Here is a 14,170-nt window from a genome sequence, read left to right on the forward strand (position 1 = left end):
TATGGATGGAGTGTAGAGTGTGCTGGGGCCTCAGTCTGTATGGATGGAGTGTAGAGTGTGCTGGGGGCCTCAGTCCGTATGGATTGAGTGTAGAGTGTGCTGGGGCCTCAGTCCGTATGGATGGAGAGTAGAGTGTGCTGGGTCCGCAGTCCATGTGGATGGATAGTAGAGTGTGCTGGGGGCCGCAGAGTGTGCTGGGGGCCTTAGTCCGTATGGATGGAGTGTAGAGTGTGCTGGGGCCTCAGTCCGTATGGATGGAGTGTAGAGTGTGCTGGGGGCCTCAGTCCGTATGGATTGAGTGTAGAGTGTGCTGGGGCCTCAGTCCGTATGGATGGAGTGTAGAGTGTGCTGGGGCCTCAGTCCGTATGGATTGAGTGTAGAGTGTGCTGGGGCCTCAGTCCGTATGGATGGATAGTAGAGTGTGCAGGGGGCCGCAGAGTGTGCTGGGGGCCTTAGTCCGTATGGATGGAGTGTAGAGTGTGCTGGGGATGCAGTCCCTGTGGATGAAGTGTAGAGTGTGCTGGGGACCTCAGTCCGTATGGATTGAGTGTACAGTGTGCGGGGGCCTCAGTCCGTATGGATGGAGTGTAGCGTGTGCTGGGGGCCTCAGTCAGTATGGATAGAGTGTAGAGTGTGCTGGGGCCTCAGTCCGTATGGATGGAGAGTAAAGTGTGCTGGGGGCCGCAGAGTGTGCTGGGGGCCTTAGTCCGTATGGATGGAGTGTAGAGTGTGTTGGGGCCGCAGTACGTATGGATGGAGTGTAGAGTGTGCTGGGGGCCTCAGTCCGTATGGATGGAGTGTAGAGTGTGCTGGGGCCTCAGTCCGTATGGATTGAGTGTAGAGTGTGCTGGTGCCTCAGTCCGTATGGATAGATAGTAGAGTGTGCAGGGGGCCGCAGAGTGTGCTGGGGGCCTTAGTCCGTATGGATGGAGTGTAGAGTGAATCATCAGATTTTAGGTGATTGTGTATCTATGGATAAAGCTAACAGGTTTCCCTGGCTTGTGTACGTAAGACTAATGTTTACAAGACTAGGGCGCCCCGAGATTTACACGTCAACGGATTGTATTAAAAAGGAGGATGTGAGCTGGACAAAGACTCGTTTTCTAAACATGTTAGCAATGGACCGTGAGGAGCAGGAGCTAAAGAAACCTTTTGTAAAGGCTAATTATGTGTTATTAACTACTCCCTCACTTGAGCCGTATTTAAAAATTGTAACTAGACCCTTTCATCGCCAGCTTCTGATTAGATTTCAATTCAATTTAATTCATTTAACTTTAGTTTTTTTTCCTACTTGGGGTAAACCTGAAAACTCTAACCCATGTCATTGCGACAATTTTTCAACCCAGGACACTTTGCATTTTATTATGTTTTATGAGTTCTACTCTGACATTCGGAAAACATTTTGAATACCAATATTAAGAGAAGCAGGTTTTCTACAAGTTAGCACTCGCAACATTTTTTGTGTTGCCAGTTTTTGGGTGGCTGCAAAACTAAAAGATTAGCCATCCTTAACAATCCTATATGATTTTATTCTTTATTAAATGAAATCATTGGTATTTATTTTACATTGATTGCTATTGTTGATTTTATATATATGAAATGTTTGTAACCTTGTCTTTTATGATTTTAAATAATCGAATAAAGTGTTTTTTTGACTTTGACTTTTTGAGTGTAGCGTGTGTTGGGGCCGCAGTACGTATGGATGGACTGTAGAGTGTGCTGGGGACTGCAGTCCATATGGATGGGCCCCGGAGTATGCTGGGGGCCACAGGCCTCAGCCTTACACCGTATGGGGTATCACCACAGTGTGTTTTGCTGTGCTTCTGTTCTTGTTTTTCCATGCATTATTGGACGCCGTGTTTAACGACAGGTCACTGCATACAGCTGTATTTTACTGTTCTTATTTCATTCATTTACCATATCTACAGTTCTGCAGCACTTCTTTATTCAGTACCTTTGATTTTTTTTCTTTTTTAAAACAGACTTTATTCAGTTTTGATATTTTGCACAAGTGCAACATACATATCATCTTATAAAATACATTATAAATGCAGAACCCAACAGTCGGTTGTAGCCACATCATGACATAGCCCCGCATCTCATTAGCTCGTCTAGACTGTCCTTTTCTTCTTTGCGAGGAGAGTAGTCCCTCAAATGTAGCAGTCATATCCTATCCGGCTTTTGTCATAACCCTAAGGGGCTGAATCGTGTTGCCCCAAGATTATGCGAGCACTGTCGACACCTATTTACCAGATCAGATAACAAAGAACGCAACCCCCCCCACTCACTACCCCCTACCCTGGTCCCCTCCCATTAGCCCCACCTCCCTCCTCCCCTCAGACATGCTGCTCTCCCTAACAGCGCACTTGTTGCACGCTCCGTTGGATTCCCTATGGCAGTGATCCATGTCCCACCTAGGAGGATGCACCCACGTTAGTCATCTCCTCACCTACCCTCTTACCCTGCGGCCTATGGTTGTGTTCTCATGTAGTAAAGGGTGACACCCATGTCCGGAAGGATCAGTCATCGTTCTTCAGTACCTCTGATGTATCGTGTTGTACTCTGTGTGTGTGTTCTGCTGTATCTTCTGTGTGGCCCTCCACGGTACAGCGTTCTGTTTCATTCACTGTGTGTGCACTGTCGCACTCTCTAGCATTGCCCTTTTCTGCATTGTAAAGCTTTTTACAGATCGCCTTCAGTTGTACATGTTCAGTTTATCATAGGTGTTTTGGTATGCCAATGTGTCCCACTTTGCGTGGTTGGGCTGGTTTTAAATGAGTCAGTTGAACTCTGCTAGTTGTTGCGTTTTCAGATGTTTGTCCGGCATCGAACAGGGGCCGCCTGTTCTCAGACACGGCCTTTTGGGGGTGGCTGTTGTGTGTGGTGAGGATGCAACGAAACGTTAGGGCATAATCTAGACTTGTGCCCATGCGTGTCTTTTGTACAAATCTTTGAATCCAAAACATGGCACAGGTATCGCGTGAAGCACTCAGAAGCCCCGCCTGTCTAGAGGATCCCTATATGACGTCATGGTGGTGTAAAGCGCCTAGGGCCTGTTTCAAGCAGATCACAATGCCCCTTTAAAAACAGCTGTATTGGTAAGTAGCCATGTACGTGGAGTTACTTGGAGCCTTCGGGTGTGTGTTTGTGTTTCTGTGTGTGCTTGTGATCCTGTGTGTGTTTGTGTCTCTGTGTCTGTGTGTGTGCATGTTTCTGTGTGTCTCTGTGTGTGTGTTTGTGTCTATGTGTGTGTGTTTCTTTGTGTGTGTGTCTCTGTGTGTGTGTGTCTGTGTGTGTCTGTGTGTGTGGCTGTGTGTGTATCTGTGTGTGTGTGTGTCTGTGTGTATTTGTGTGTGTTTCTGTGTGTGTGTCTGTGTTTGTGTGTATCTGTGTCTGTGTGTGTGTTTTTGTGTGTGCCAGTGTTTGTGTCTGTCTGTCTGTGTCTGTGTCCCTGTGTGTCTGTGTGTGTGTGCCTGTGTGTGTGTCTGTCTGCGTGTGTCTGTCTGTGTGTGTGCCTGGCTGTGTATGTGTGTGTCTGTGTGTGTGTCTGTGTGTGTGTCTGTCTGTGTCTCTGTCTGTGTGTGTTTGTGCATGTGTGTTTTACCCCCGAGAGCAATGTCTTCCCAACAAGCTCTTCTTGGAGGAGGGGAAAGGAGGCAAACAGCCATGGACACATTTGAGGGGAGTGGGGTGCATGAGTAGAGAAACACCCACTTAAATGCAGCAAGGAGCACCCACGCCCTCAGAACATTTATGAATTGTTAAGACTCCGGGCCTCCCAAAATCACCTTAAATTTGACCCCATGATATACAACAAAAATCTACTTTTTTACCCCATCTGTTTTTAGAAGAAATTGAAAGTGAGCACAGGTCATCACAGCCAGGCGCTTTCTTATATTAATAACACCTTTTTATTCACATTTACAGTGAACCTTTGCTATTTTAAAGTGTGAGTTAGAACTTTAGTAAAAAATATCATTTTCTTTTTGGAGTATTGGGACAGGCTGGCGGCAGAGAGAGAAACACAGGTTTGAAGTGCATCTTAAAACAGTTAAACAGATCGCGGTTTGTCGTACCTTCCAAATTCCGCGTGACAATCAGCCTGACTGGAAAAAAAGAATTTCTAAAAAATCCAATAATAATACCAGGCTTGTTAAAGGTGCGTACTCGCCCCCATCGCCACTAGGAAATGTACATAAATTATAGTTATGAATGACGGCCAGCGGGTGTGAAGAAAGAATTAACGGCGCACAAACGGAGGCAGGCAAACAAGGCACAGCGCGGGACCATTCAACGTAACAAGCATTGGCATAGCCAATAGGTCTCGCCTTTGGGCCCTTACAAGTATTTAGTTATGCAGCACAATATCCTTGGTGCAATAACATCAACTGTTGCATGGCTAAACAGTTATAAGGTCCCAAAGGCGAGACCTATTGGCTATGCCAATGCTTGTTAGCCTTTGTGAGGCTGTTTGCTCTGACAATACTCTGGCCAGTTGTAAAACTGTTCAATAATCTACTTTATACAACTATTAGACCAGACACCCCAGATTCAACACCACAGAATGTATACATAACACCACCAAAGCAATTTATGCATACAGACCCCATCGCAAATAACAGACACATGAACACAACATCAATGTAACAAGATGGCACCAATCCCGTAACCAGCACAGCATTATCTACTCGTTCACCAGACTACACTGATTACTCCTCAGAGTGACAACCGCACTCGAGTGCACCGACCAGTGGAGGAATGAGAAACACCCTCTTTACATGGCACCATGATCACTCGACAAAAGCAGAGAAATTAACCCTTGGGAAACAAAGTCCAACTATTATGCCTACTCCAGACTCCAGTTAGCATCAGCACTCTGTATAAACACAAGCTCACACGCGCCTTGTTGTGGCAGCACATGCCACTAATACAAACTGTTCACATAGGGATTATTGCACACCTGGCAATACAGTAAAAACCTCAAAACCAAGAAATGACCTGCCATTTGCTGAATGTAGAAAAGTAAAAAGCGTGGGCAAAGTAAATAGGTCTGGGGTCAATATGCTAAAGCTTTTAGTGTAAGCAAAGTAGAGCGAAACACAAAGGAGGAAGCCAGCAAGAGTAAACAGAGGGCTACATTTCTAAAGTAGTCCCACATGTAGTTTAATTTTAGGATGTGAGTGGCTGCAGGAGAGATACACTCAAAGCACCAAGGTGAGAGGTCAATAATAAACCACTTGATTAGGACGAGAACGACAGTCTCAGGCCAATGAGAAGGACAGTCTCAGGCCAATGGCTGGTCCTAAAAAGACAATAGTTGATAAGGGTCGACCCACAGACCATAATATATAGATTGTTACCAGTGGGTCTGCTGGTTAGCTGTGCTTTAAACCACAGGCCTAAAAAGTACAACAATCATTAGGGTTCATAGCCTCCTAAATAGACCCCTGAAGAGTGCGTGACTACACATCACAACTGTCATTGAGTACCATACAAAAATAAAACTGCATCACAGGTCAGCCGCTAATGAACAATCTCTCAATGTGTGCACCTCTCAAAGTATCTTTAGGAATAAAGGAAAGCAACAACGTACCTCAGACACTTTATGTTATACTGTGATTTATGTATCGCTTGATGCCTGTCACGAGCCAGTGTAGCACATTAGTTGATGGGTCGGACGCTACACCTAGGTGTGCTTGGTTGGAAGCATGATGAGTTGGAGTGTGGCCTGTGTGTGAAGTGAATATGTGTCGTGTGTGATGACCAGAACACATAATTTAAATCTGCATATGAATACACACACATTATAAACATACTTTTGACTTAATTACAAATATACTCACGAATGAAAACATGCAGCAAGAAGAGCAGACACGAGAACCATTAACTGTTTGCGATGTGACGTGTACAACAACAGATTATTGTACTGAGGGAGACTGTAAAACAGAATACAATCTACAACAGTGAGCGATAATGAGCGATAAGAATAAAAACTCTTGCTTTGGGGCATACACCACTCAAACACGGCGATAGTTACCTTGACAGCTGCCTAAAAGTAATCTTTCCTGATGCGGTCGCTCACTGTACACTGAGCAGTACAATGCACTACTTTGAGAAGTTTACTGAACTGAAATCGGCATTTTTCAGTTACCACAATTTGTGTTGACTGTCGGAGACACACACACAAATGTGCACAGAACATACTCTTAAAAAAACGCCTACCACAAATGAATCAAAAGTTAGAAATGTCTAGTAAGTACGGCACCACAGCAGAATTCTTTGCCCACGTTGAAAACAAGCACATTCGGGTGATACTCCAGGCACCAACTGTTTGTGAAGAAGTTACACGCAGAACAGGTATTTAGCGAAAACGAAAGAGTCCAATGCAATCGCACCCCACAAGGGGCCGGATGTTGTCTATGGTTCAGTCTCCTGGTTACACGCTCGTTCCACAACTGACACGAACGGAATACATGTACTGAACGTAATGTCCCTTTACACGAGGGTCAGAGGGGAAAGCACCGCATGGAAGCAGAGAAAAGGCTCAGCATGAAGTCATGGAGAATGTGCGCGAGTGTGAATCCGAGCCATGACGAACCTTAGTCAACAAGTATTAGCCGCGTGACGTGGGAAGCTTGTAGTAATGTAAAAAAAAAAAACAAGCTGGAGAGGCGGGCATGCCCAGCAGCACGTGAAAGTGATAGCCTGGAAGGGAGGCAGATGCCGGCTGCACGCGTGCACGCTCGTGTGAACGCAAGCGCTAGGCCGTGTGGCAGCACTTTGAAAACCAGTACACTAAATGTCTCGGCCAGCCAGCGCATGCGATGGATCAGGTGAGACCTAAAAAAAAAGGATTGCGCCAAACACATACTAAGTTAAGCAATGAGTAAGGCGACATGTGACCGGGGCAGTCGCCACCAAAGTCACAGCACACCCAAAGGCGGGACAACAATCAGTGTTTCGCCAAAGAAAAGTAAGCAATTTTGACTAGCATAGGATGGAATACATGGAAAGTGGTGGACGTAGTCTATGGTGCCAGAGTAGATATCCCATGCCTCGCAGAGCAGCGCATGCGTGCTGCTCGGCTCGACCTAAAAATCAGGACAATGTCAAATTGCAGGGCAACAATTCAGGACGTGTTAAAAACATGTTTATGTTTCCAAAAAGGACTGGGGAAAGGTTGTCAGAGGAGACCAACGAATCTGGGATAAAAGCTCATATCTCTTAGATGTTGACTATTAACTAATCTGATTAAGGAAGGTAGGTTTCATCTGGAAATGTAAGTATTAACCAGGACAGGTGACCAAGGACACAATGTGACTACATTAGGTGGAACATTGGTGAAACCATCTCCAGGTGGAGCAAAATGCTTTAGCACGTTCCTTGAGCAAACTTTATTTGCACAGAAAGCAGCTCTTACTGGGATTAATATTGTAATCCCCTCCAGAATATAAAGGCTTGACTAACCATAACTGTTAGCAATAGAAATGGAAGCGCAAACACCCTTTATATTTTGTAATTGATGTAGAAAAAGATGGTAGAAAGTGAAAGTCTGGATAATGTGTTACTGTTAACCAAGGCAGTCTTACGCCAGAGACCCACATCTGACTGAATGGGCAGTGAGCCATCGCCCCACTTGGCACATGCGAAAGGGCTCTATTAGTGGGTGCTTGAGACAAGAGGAAGAATAAATATGACCTTTTCAGCAGAAATGGGTCCACTGACGCTTATGTGGAATGTAAAAGAAAAACATTTTACATTTATATGAATGAGATGATTGAACAGGTGAGTCACAGCTGGGAAACACTCAATTGTTGATGAATCTCACTGTTGGGTCCTTCTGAATTTTCCCGTTTGTGCAAAGTGAAAAGGTCTATCAGGACCCACCTTTTAAAATTAGTGGAGAGGACCCTCAATACAACTTTGAAAGGGGTAGAGCTAATCCAAAGGTAGTGACACATGAAAGGCACTGGGAAGAGGTGGCATCAAATGGTTTGTTAGATCACTGATGTATTGCTGTTGGTGGCTGAACCAACAACATAGGTGAGGCAGTTGTCCTGTCTGCGGATATGTGTTTACTTGAAAAGAGCTGTGAAGCTTCTACGTATTTTATCAGATGATGTTTTATTGTTACTGCTCCTTGTAAAGAAGACTGCTTTTCTCCTGAGGCACAGCCGGGAGCGTGTTTTAGACTGCATTTTTAAAAACAGAACTGTTGATACTGTGTTTTTACCTATCCTCTACCCCTGGGCACTTTTAGACGTGTTATTCACTCCCCTTGGCATCCCAGCGCAGCCGATCTTGGCGCTGCTGTGGGAAACACCCGAACGCTAAACCGCCATCAGCTGGGACCCCGGAGGCCATGCCCAACACAGCTAGGCCACGCCCCCCGCTAGAGCACTTAAGGCGCGCTGAGAACGAGCGCGAGCCAGAAGACTGCTTTTCTCCTGAGGCACAGCCGGGAGTGTGTTTTAGACTGCATTTTTAAAAACAGAACTGTTGATACTGTGTTTTTACCTACCCTCTACCCCATGGCACTCTCAGACGTGTTATTCACTCCCCGGGCATCCCCGCGCAGCCGATCTTGGCGCTGCTGCGAGAAACACCCGAACGCTAAACCGCCATCAGCTGGGACCCCGGAGGCCACGCCCAACACAGCTAGGCCACGCCCCCCCGCTAGAGCACTTAAGGCGCGCTGAGAACGAGCGCGAGCCAGAAGACTGCTTTTCTCCTGAGGCACAGCCGGGAGTGTGTTTTAGACTGCATTTTTAAAAACAGAACTGTTGATACTGTGTTTTTACCTACCCTCTACCCCTGGGCACTTTTAGACGTGTTATTCACTCCCCTGGGCATCCCCGCGCAGCCGATCTTGGCGCTGCTGCGGGAAACACCCGAACGCTAAACCGCCATCAGCTGGGACCCCGGAGGCCACGCCCAACACAGCTAGGCCACGTCCCCCCAACGTCCCCCTCCCCCCCTATATATCATGTGTCACTTCCGGACGCGCAGCGGACGAGCGCAGCGGGCGCGACGAATGCACGCCGAAGTCGCGCTTAAGTCAAGCCCATCTGCGCCCGTCCGCGACCGGACGGGGCCTGGGGCCAAGATCTCTGTACACACTGGGCAAACCATTGTATATGTAACAAGGACCCCCTGAAAAAATGAAATCGTAATTCCTAGGTCAGGGAAACAGAGATATTTGAAAAGTAACACCCTAGGCAATTGAGCACAATAGTTTTCCACAGGATCAAGAGATATATAGCAATAGACTAAAGCTGCTTAAAAAACATGTTTTTATTAATTAATTAACATAAGTTAAAAATGAGAACTTATAATATCACATTAAAATAACAATACAAATGTAAAAATTCCATAGGGTACAATTGACAGACATAAATTAACATTTTCTAGACATTAAAAAACTTAATTAAAGCAGGTGGCATGAAAATTCGATCTCATTAAAAAACTCACACTGGGCAAACCCGCATTCAGTATGATAAGCAGGAACTGCTAAAACTACAACCACCTAAAGAGGAGCCTTGCTGGCACTCTATGGAAGCTCCTACTCTACGCAATTGTGTAAACTGTTCTTTTAGAGTTACAAGAGAATCACTAAGCGGGTCAAGTAACAGATTCGTCCAGGGAGCCCTGCTAAACTGTAGGTCGCTAAGAAAGCACAGCAATCAGATCCGGGATCTCCTTCTGGATGGTAAATTGGATTTTCTCTTTTTAACGGAGACCTGGCTAGGGGAACACTCTGATCCAGAGATCATAGAAGCTATCCCACCCTCCTACTCACTGGTCAGACTAGACAGGAGTGAAGGAAGAGGGGGGGGAATTGCCATTGTTATTAAATCACCGATGGAATGTACCCTAGAAGCTATAAGTATAGACAATTGTGAGGCTGGCTGCTTCGTGCTAAAATTGGGACCCCAATTCTCTATGTCGGGGATTCTTGTTTACAGACCCCAAGGCGGACTAAAGAACTTTAAAAGTAGTTTGTTGGAGGGCATTGCTCATCTGGCAACCAGAAAGAGCAGATTTATGATGCTAGGAGATCTTAACATCCATCTTGATGATGAACAGGATAAGGAAGCCACTAATTTGATATTAGACCTACAGGCACTACAAATGGACCTAAAAAACCACATGCCCACTCACAAACATGGCCACCTATTAGATCCGGTATTTGGTAGCTGGGACGGAATAATGACTGATACTCCCCTTCCGATCCCGTGGTCAGACCACTACTTGGTCCCATTTAAAATCCTTATTTCAACCCCTGACTCTCACCTAGCGGAGAATAAAAGATACCCCCGACGCAAATGGAAACAATTTTCCCAAGAGGTGTTCAATGAACTGTTGCTAGAAGGGGGTCCACCGGGAGGAGACGATTGTGAGCTCGCTCTCAAAAGGCTAGAACAGCGCATTCTCGAAGCCCTTGACAAGACAGCCCCGATACATCTCGCTAGACCAGGGTGCAGAAATGGGAAATCAGCACCATGGTTTACTCCTGAGCTACAAGAGGCAAAATCGGCATGTAAAAAAATGGAACGGAGATGGCGAATAGATTTCTGCCCTCTAAGTAAATCTAAATACAAAGAGGTTCAGAAAAAATATCAAACGATGATACGTGGAGCAAAAGCCACCCACTATAAGATTCGTATTGGGGAGGCAGAAAACTCATCGAAAGAGCTTTTTAAAATCTTCAAAGAGATCTCGATGATACGTGCCCCAACCACCCAGGACACTGACTCAATAGCAGAATCTAACAAAATTGCCGAGTACTTTGCAGGAAAGGTGAGGAAAATATATGCTACCTTCTCCAACAAACCGGTAGCCGGTACGGAATTTGTAGTAATCAGGTCAGTAGATAATACAGAAGGGGGACTGACATCCTTTTCAGTTCCTCCTCCAGAGATGCTTTGCAGCCTCTGTCAGGGAATTAAATCGGGCTCCCCTCGCGATCCAGCCCCTCCTAGGGTAATGAAAGAAAGCCTTCCGACACTGGAGCCGTATATTAGGCATTTACCCCAGGTCTCTTTTTCCACGGAACACCTCCCAGAAATTTGGAAAAAAGCAATTGTGCTCCCCTTAACGAAAAAACCCAACATTGCCCAAGATTTACTAGAAAATTTAAGACCCATTTCTCTGCTCCCCTATTTAGCTAAGGTTGGGGAGAAAGTGGCAAATGGTCAATTAATGACACATTTAGAAAAAACTGAATACCTGCACCCCTCGCAATCTGGATTCCGGGTGGGCTTCTCCACGGAGACAGCTCTCCTGAGAGCGACTGAATTCCTTAGACGGGGGGCGGATGCCGGTAACACCATGGCCTTGGTGATGCTTGACCTCAGTGCGGCATTCGACACTGTAGCCCATTCCATCTTACTGCAGTGTCTAGTCAAAGCGGGTGTCATCAGCTCCGCACTGGGGTGGCTGAAATCCTTCCTCACAGGTAGAAGCTTTATGGTGCAACGAGGCTCTTGCAGATCAGCAGAGATGGCCTTGGAACAGGGGGGTCCCCAGGGCTCGGCCCTGAGTCCAACGCTTTTCAATCTGTATATGACCCCCTTGGCCGAAGTGGTGCAGGCGTACGGAGTAGAACTGGTATCCTACGCTGACGACACCCAACTGCTGATCTCGCTGTCTCAAGCACCAGCAATGGCAGCATCTAATTTTAAGGCTTGCATGCAAGCATTAGCTGAATGGATGGATGCACATTGCTTAAAACTAAATGGATCCAAAACAGAGGTAATGGTGGTGGGAGGAAACAACTTGAGTTGGTCTCCAGATTGGTGGCCGACGTGTCTGGGTCCCACACCTGTTCTCTGTAAAGAAGCCAAAAACCTAGGTATTTGGATGGACCACACTTTATCCTACGAAGGCCACATTTGTCGCCTCGTAGGAAAATGTTTTGGAGTCCTAAAAACATTAAATCGCACCCTGGATCTACTCCCGCTGGAGGCCAGACGCACTATGACCCAGGCGCTGGTGACCTCCCGGATGGACTACGGGAATGTTTTGTTCCTGGGTGCTACAGAACACGGTTTAAAGCGCCTACAGGTCCTCCAAAGCACAGCAGCTCGTCTCGTACTACGACTCCCCAGAAGAGCAGCATCTAAACCAGCTTTAGCTGCTCTACACTGGCTATCGATCAAGAAGAGAGTGATGTTCAAAGCCCTCTTAATGTGCCACAGGATACTCCAACGTAAAGCCCCTCCCTATTTGTTTGATCTAGCACTCAGGTATCAGCCAACCAGAGCCCTCCGATCAGAGGGGATGGGGCTGCTGACGATCCCCCGTGTAAAAAGAGCAAAACTAGGTGGTCGCTCTTTTAGATATATAGTAGCAAAAAACTGGAATGCTCTCCCCACATCCCTAAGACTGGAAGAATCGGAAACAAAATTCAGAACAATGCTAAAAACACACTTATATAAACTAAAAGCAGGGGCTTGGGGGTGGGTGATGTGGGAAGTCTGTATGTCTCTGATAACTTGCTTTCTTCAGCGCGGGGACACGCCGGGATGGCATCATCAGGCGCTTTATAAACTACCTTATTATTATTATTATTATTATTAAAGGGTGCAATATATATGTCAGAGATTTAACTCTTGCTTGCATTGGTGACTGTATATGTATGTGTTGTGTGTGTGCTTTCATGCACAAGGAAGTGGTGTGCTGAGGAATGCATGGGTATTTTTTCCTAGTGTGGACAAACCTCTAAGGATGACCTTTTTGTCCCTGCAACACCCTCCCCTGCACACCCCATGAAAGCTTCTCCCACTGTTTACCCATTGATGGGTTCTGTCCTGTACTGTCCATCATTCAACTCTATGCACTCCTACATCTCCACACACATCTACCCTATTAACTCAGCTCTCTCTGCTGAGTACTCTATCACTGGTACTCTCATCCTCTCACTATTACTAGACTCAGCTCTGCACATTTCACTCTTTGGCCCAAACCTTTACTCACCACAACTGCTAGATTCCTCCTGTAGACTCCCTCACCAGGCCTCAGACTATCGCTGTTTGACTCTCTGCCCCTGCACCTGACACTATGGCACACCAAGAAGCTAGGCCATTATCAGGATAGAGTATTACAGGGGACATGAGGTGGGGAGGGGTCAGTAGAAATCAAAAAATGACTTATTTATTTATAGGTTTTATACAGCGCTAGCTAGACCAAAAGGTATCAGATCGCTTTACACATTGTTCCAGACCGATGCATAGAAGGGCATAAAAAAGATACAGATCAAAACATAATGGAACATCCATATAAACATGCCAAGGAAATCGATTATGTAGTCAAGGGCGTTACAGGACAATAAAACAAGATTAAGGAGTAATGACAAAGAGGAAGCTGAAAAAAATAAGAATCAGACGCATGCCTTGCAAGCTCTGAAAGGATTGTGTGTCTTCATTGGGAGCAAAGCTTAGTTAGGATGCGTATTAAAGTATTTGTTGAGCAGAAGGAATTTAAGGTCTCATTTGAAGCATGAAAAGGATGGTTACAACAGAGATCACTGGGGAGTGCATTCCAGATCCTAGGAGCATTACCAGAGAATGAGTGAGTCTGTGAGGATTTCTTTTTCAGTTTGAGAGGGATGAGAAGAAGTGAGTTGGAGCTTCTCAGCACCCTGGCTCTTCCTGCTTTGGAGAGTTTGGAATCTAGGTAGTTTGGGTTATGGGTGTGAAGGGCTTTGTACGTGATGTAAGAGTCTTGAAGATGTGCCTACCTTCGATGGGAAGCCAATTGAGGTTATTTAAAGCTGGCGTAATGTGCTCAAATCATTTGACACCTGTTAGTAGCTAAGCAGCCATGTTGAGAACGGTTGTAAGTGGAGCAAGGTGGGTTTTTGGAATTCCTGTGAAAATGGCGTTGCCATAATCCAGTTTTGAGAGGACAAGAGACTGCACTATCATCTTAAAATCATCCGGAGGAATAAAAGGTTGGATATTCTTGATATTTTTAAGAGTGTACAGAGCTCCTTTGGCTGAGTTGTTGATATGGTCATTCATTGCCAGATTTTTGTCCAGAGTGATGCCCAAGGACTTTAGGGAGTTGGAGAGTGTAAGAGAGGAGTTAAGGGCGTCCAGGTTAGTGAGCCAATCTTGGATTGGAAGAGGGTTGTTTTTCGAGGAAAAAAGTAGTATTTCCAATTTGC

The sequence above is a fragment of the Lissotriton helveticus genome, chromosome 2_1, assembly GCF_964261635.1.
Source record: "Lissotriton helveticus chromosome 2_1, aLisHel1.1, whole genome shotgun sequence".
Classification (NCBI taxonomy): Eukaryota; Metazoa; Chordata; class Amphibia; order Caudata; family Salamandridae; genus Lissotriton; species Lissotriton helveticus.